The 6,400-nt window shown below is 43.1% G+C and overlaps 1 protein-coding gene across 1 annotated transcript in view; it reads right to left on the bottom strand.

Moving 5' to 3' along the window:
* Nucleotides 1-6,400, bottom strand: part of LOC102376558 (aldehyde oxidase-like) — a 93,280-nt gene that overhangs the window by 25,337 nt on the left and 61,543 nt on the right. The window lies entirely within an intron of this gene.

The following is a 6,400-nucleotide window of genomic DNA, read 5'->3' as shown; positions in this document are numbered from 1 at the left end:
GGCCGGGCCTGCCCCCCCCGGCCGCCATTGTGGGGCTGGACCGGGCCAAGCCTGGCACGCCTCCCCTCCACGTTGCCTATTGCCATTTCAGGGCTGGGCCTGCACCCCCACCCTCCCCACCACCATTGCAGAGCTGGGTCAGGCTGGGCTGGGTTGGGCCTGGTGTGACCCCCACACTGCCTGCCCCTCCCCCACCTTCCCTGCCACCATTTTCAAGCCAGGCCCACTCCCCACTCCCCCCACTGCTAGCCTTGTCCCCTCCTCTGTCCACTCCATCACCACCACCTCCCGGGAGCAGGGCATGGGGGGAGAAACGAGAGGGCAAACCCTTCCATGAGAGACCACCTTTCTCCTTCCTGACAGTTCTAGATTACAGTTGTCAGTTGGGTTCATTTTTTCCTATTTAAGTGCCAATAAAGCTTTGCTCTGCTAGGCTGCCTATAGCCCAGGAAAACCCGTTTCCTACCTCTCTCAGCCAGAACATTAAAGGCATTGGCACTCCTGACATCTTTATCCAGTAACCCAAATACTGCAATTAGTGAAGGCAGAAGACTTTTTTTTAGCACATATCAATATAGACCATACGGTAGATTTGCATAAACCTCAAATGTGAGATCAGGGTTTTTTTTAATAGTATCCATCCTGCCTGTGCATGCCCATTGTACCTCCTCATCCTCCTGTGCAAGGATACGACGCAGCCACGGTCCTTTTTCAGATCACTCTCACCGTCTAGGGCAGTGAGATGGAACCAGACAAACACCTAACTCCGTGTTCTTACACTGAGCTTCTCACTAGTTTTTCTTATCAAGAAATCCTCCTACATTTTTTAAAATTCTGTCAATTTGGCTATTCCAAAGTGTGTGTGTGGGGGGGGGGGGAGGAAAAGGTCAAAAAGAGAGAATGGGAGACATCCCTTTACAGATGGGCAAGATATTTTTCACCTTCATCATGGCAGATTCCAAACCTTCAGTGTTTAATCCCTGAGTGACCTACAATGAATTAATTCCTTTCATTGATGTATCTCATGGGTATAAGTGAAGCTTCTCCTGTATTGAGGGAATCACATCCTTGATAAGTGATTTGCACAATGTACATTCTCCTTCAAGTGTCAAGAGTCCAGTGATTTTTGGCTCAAATATCATCTGCTCACGCAGTCCAACATCACCACAAAAAAGACTTCGACCTTCAAGAAACCCAGTGAGCCATACTCTGCGAGTGCTCTCTGAGTAGACACTACACTCCAAGCATTGAAAAGGTGGCAAAAAAATAACCCCACTAAAATGAGCTTTCTATGTTGACACTGATCACTTGGCACCAGGAATACTGATGTGGCCAATTCCAGCAATCACACCGGCAGCAGTCCAGCCGATTCATCATCAGCCTTAAAACCATTTCCCTCTCTGCTTGAGTCAAACAAAGGCAAAAAAGGAGGAGAAGAAACGCCTGTAAGGACAAACTCAAGTACTCCACCAAAAAAGCAGTGCCAACTGGAAAGTCACCAAAGACAACATTATTGGCAAAGGCATGTGAACAAACATCAACTGTGGGACAAATACATTTGCATGCAGCTGCCAAGTGACCTCCTGTGGGGACAGGATGGTGATATGAGTGTCAACATGGCACAGGATCCCAGAACCAGAGCTGAGACACTGTTAGCATAATCCTTAAAAAAAGTAGCTAGATGTCTGTCTTGGGTAAAAAGATGACCTCCTCACCCTAGTCACTGATCAAATCACATTCTTTAACTAATGTATTTTTATAACACCATTGTGAGGAAGGGACCTGCTGCTATCCACATTTTTATAGACAGACTGAAAGTAGCAGCTTCTGGGATACTGAGAGGTGCAAATACCACCCAAGACTCCATTCAAAGGAACAGACCCAGCTCAAAGGCTGCTGAACTCTACTGTCTAAAACATTTGAGGCACAGGGCCAATTTATGATGCTTGAGGCTTTACACTCCATCCCCTTATAGAAAACCCTATATCAGACCTCACAGACAGGGCCCAAGCATCATTTCTTTGGGTCCAGTACAAACTTGTAAGGCAGGCCCCCTCCCACACACACAATCCCTCATACGTAAAATTTCATGAATCATGAAATAAAATTTTCTATTTTAATTCTGAAATTACATTCTACATTGCTGACTATTTTGTAACTTTTTGGTTGTTGGTCCTAATAATGGTATTATCCAGTCGATGTTTTGATTTTTTTTGTTCTAATGGACCAACATGGCTGCAAACATTTTATAAACAGACCAATTCACTTTAAAGCTTTATTTTTCTGGTCTTTTTCATTGCAAAATCATGAATTATCTCCCCAAAGTCAATTTTTCTTGCAAGTTCACACTTGATAGACAAAATAGCAAGGTGGCCTAACCGTTCTTGTCCCATAGTAGAACGCCTGCAGTTTTTGATGAGTGCTAGCTTGCTGAAACTTACTTCAGCTTCTGCTACAGTCACTGGCAGTGTGCAAAAGATCCGTATGGCTACGTACACTTCACTGAAAATTAGTTGCAGTTGTTTTTTGTAAATTTCATTTAATAAGATAAGTGGGGGTAGTTCATACTCTTTTACTCTTTTCCAAAAGTAGATTTGAAGATTTTTTTCAGATGCAACATTTCACAAGGAAAATTCTCAGAAAGATCTGTAGGATACCTGTGAAGTAGACATTTGGAAGCTTTGTCCAGTTCCTCAGGCTCTAGTGTCACATATTTTAGGACTGAATGGAATGTAAAACAAATGTTATTGGTTGCTTTGAATCTGTGCTCTAATCCATAGATAACATTGCCCAAAGTTGCATCAAAAACATTTCTTCTGAATAAAGATTCTGGATCATTTTCAGAGATGGTAGAACATGATTCCTCAGCTGTGTCATCATGAAATCTTTTCCGCTTCTTGCCTTTCTTTTTTTGTAATTGTGGCAAAATTCCCATGCTTTCTCCTACAAGACATGCTTCCTGTAGAATTTTGGGCCACTGATCTCCAAGTTGTTTTACTTCTTCAATTATATCAGTAATGAGAGCTGCCCCTGATTCAAGAGAGATTCCCTTGGCTTGTAAAATCTTGTTTCTGCTATCTATACTTGAAATAACTTTGTACCAGAAGCTAGCCAACAAAAGGCATGAAAATGAGCTGAAGTACTTTTTCAGTGCTTCCAGCTGTGATTGAGCTTTGTGTGTCAGATTTAATTCAAGAGCACATTCCAATGCTTCCAGAGTACCTGGAAGATGCTTTGTGAGTGGACGGATAGCATCAGCATGTGCACTCCAGTGTGTGTCTGACAGAGTCGAGTGAGCAGTGCATCTTCTCTGTTATAAATCTTCCACCTCACCAGGCTAGCACTGAAAAACACAAAATGTTGCTGCATACAACCAAAAAATGTTAATGTTTCAGTACATGCTTCTAGAGCATTAACTCCTACAAGATTTAGTGAATGGGACGCACAAGGAGAATACACAGCAAGTTCATTTTCTGAACACCTTTTATTTTACCTGACCTGTTAGAGCGGTATCAAAACCTTGACCTCTACAGTCATCAAGAGGAATGTTATGATGCTTCAAGTTAGCAATTAGCATTTCAGCTATCTGTTCTCCATTTTTTAAATCAAAGTCGATAAACTCAAAAAACCTTTCTTTAATGTTAAATGTACCAGTATCTTTGTTGTGAACTACAAATCGGAATATCAACACATATTGTTCATGGTGAGAGACATCAGGAGTAGCGTCACATATGATAAAATAATAGGCCGCGTTTAGGTGAAACAAGGGGCATGTGCACACAACACTTTAAAGTAGACTAAATGTTTTTGCACCACTTTAATGGTGTCAGTGTTTGCATGCCCCAGTGGCGTATTGCACAGTAATTCCAGTTGCTGTAGAAAATTCGGTGGCATAATGAGCCTTAAATGACTTGGGGCACAGCAAACTAAATCTCCTCCAAGGAGTTTTAGTTTGCTGCCCTACAGCCGTGGAGCAAAGCACTGGACTCCATGCAGCTCCGTGGCTCTGCAGGAAGCCCTACAGGTAGCCTGGCAGCAGCCCGGGAAAGCAGGCTCTACCCAAGAAAAGCAGTGAGCCTGGTTTCCCCCCAGAGCCTGCCTGCCTACCTGAGCTGTGCGGGGGCCCAGTGCTTCCCTCTGCAGCTGCGGTTTCCCTCAGGACTGCCCAAGCTGGGTGCCTGTGGGCAGGTGCCACCTGGGGATTGGGGGCCCTGCTGCTGCGGTGGGAAGCACCAGCCCTCCCCCCACCCCCTCCATGCAACCTAGGGATCACTCTGCCTGCTGGCATCTCACTCTCCCCTCCCCACTGCCGGAGAGACAGGTAAGTGCAGGGTGCATGTATGACATGGGGGTTTACTTCACCCTAAACTGAATTCAATTTAGGGCCCCCTTTTTGTCTACACATGCCCGTAAATTGCCTTTTCTCTCTCTGCAAAGGTGACTTTATGCACAGTCTTGCCACATCATTCAATAAATTCATTCTGACTCTCCCATGGGAGATAATGAGTCTGTCCTTGCATTGTTTTGCCCTCTGTTTGCTTCCGTTTGACTTTGGCCAAATGATCAGAGTGATGCTGTCATAATGAACTATTAACTCAAGAGTTCCAAGAAAGTTGCCATTGTGTGGGTCACCTATCAGATTATTATCTCCTTGGAATGCTAAACCTCTTGAAGCAAGATATAAGGTAACATCCAACAATCTTTTCAATATTTCTTTCCATCTTCTTGCTTCTGTTAATATTTGTTTTTGAACCTCACTGTCCACTCCATGTCCACCTGACAGTGACTTCTGTAATTTCTTCCACTGGCAGTAGCAAGTGTTATGTTCTATGCTCATTTCATGTTCAGGACATGTATTATCAGCTTTTGCCATTTTTTCACATTTGGTGAATACCCTTCACTTTTTGCCAGCATACTGTGTTGTTTTTGTCTCCCTTTAGAAAGTAACCAACATGGAAATCAACACAGTGCTTGATTGGTAGGACTCCAAACAAGCCAGTTTCTTGGTAGCTGTTCTCTATGGGAAGTCTTACATTTGAGAAGAAATTCAGGAAACTTATGCCCACCAACATCTTTTGGAATTGACTTCGCTAGCTTCCACATTTCTTCAAAAGTCAGGACACCAGATAGAGCAAGTTTTTGATGGACAGAATCTGTTATCAGTTTAGGGCACAAGCCTGCGTCTTTGAAAAAGCATGAATCATATAGTGTAAGTACTACTCTCTCCTGTTTTTGTAAGCCTTCTTCTGAACGTAGTGGCGCTAATGATGATATTACCTGACTTTCTTTTGAAAGCATTAGATTGGAATCACATGATGCATCTGGCAGCTTTTCTTCACCATCAGTTGCCACAGACACAGTCTCTATATTAAAATCATTTCCATCTTGCTTTTGTTCATCTACTTTCCTAGTTACTGTATTGCCTGAGCCAGACTGCAGAAAGGCCTTGTATGTTCTGAAAAACTGAAGGATTGATTGGTGTCCTTTCATGTCTTTTAGTTCGCTTTGTTTTACCTTCTTACGTTTCTGGCTGCCTGCTTTGTATTTGTAGCCAGACATGCACACACGCACGCGTGCGTGCGTGTGTGTGGAGAGAGAGAGAGAAATGTCCTTTCCTTCTAGGCATTAGCCCTATCCACGTGTAGTGCGCAGGTTTGTTATTACCCTAAAATAAAATAGTTTTCTGATAAGCATATTGTTAGGTTTACAATAATTTAGATTATTAAGAAGTATTAGCTTTACAGCTGAATACAAGGCATGACCTGTGGCCTAGCAATGCAGCTGACCACAAGGCAGATTGATAGCTAAGCCTTTGCTTGTGTCAAGTAATCATTTTAACTGTATTAAGCATTTTCTGAGTTAAAAGCAGCAAGTATCTCTGTGTCTGTGTGCTGAAAAATCAGCTACAGCAAGAAGTAAGATAAGACAGGGAAACCATTGTTCTGGGTGCACTGGTTGTGTCCTTGAGAAGTATTTACTACTGTATAAGGTTTTGCTAACATATTATAATGTTACTGTTACTTAACTTTTAGCTTTTAAAAAAGTGCTAGTTCAGCTTAATAGAAATATGCTGTTACAAAGATTTAAAAAGCACCGCCCAAATATTGCTTTTTTTTGTTAACCATGAAGTCTTGCCATGTTATAATAAGTATAAAAGATCACCTCACCCTTAGGGGGGGGCCATTTTGCCTTTTGCTGGCTTTATGGTCTTTGCTCGAGCAAATAAACAGCTGTCTTTCTTTACCCGCGTTGTCTGTCAATCAAATTACAGCTAGACAACGAACCTTAGGGAGATTTCTCCCACCACAATTTGGCACCCCAGATGGGACCCGTCTAGCTTGATGCCTTTGGAGACCTCCATCCCCCGACACCCCAGCGCGCACCAGGTGAGTTCACCTAT

Source organism: Alligator sinensis, unplaced genomic scaffold, assembly GCF_000455745.1.
Source record: "Alligator sinensis unplaced genomic scaffold, ASM45574v1 scaffold258_2, whole genome shotgun sequence".
Taxonomy (NCBI): domain Eukaryota; kingdom Metazoa; phylum Chordata; order Crocodylia; family Alligatoridae; genus Alligator; species Alligator sinensis.
This window is presented reverse-complemented; position numbering and strand designations above follow the sequence as displayed.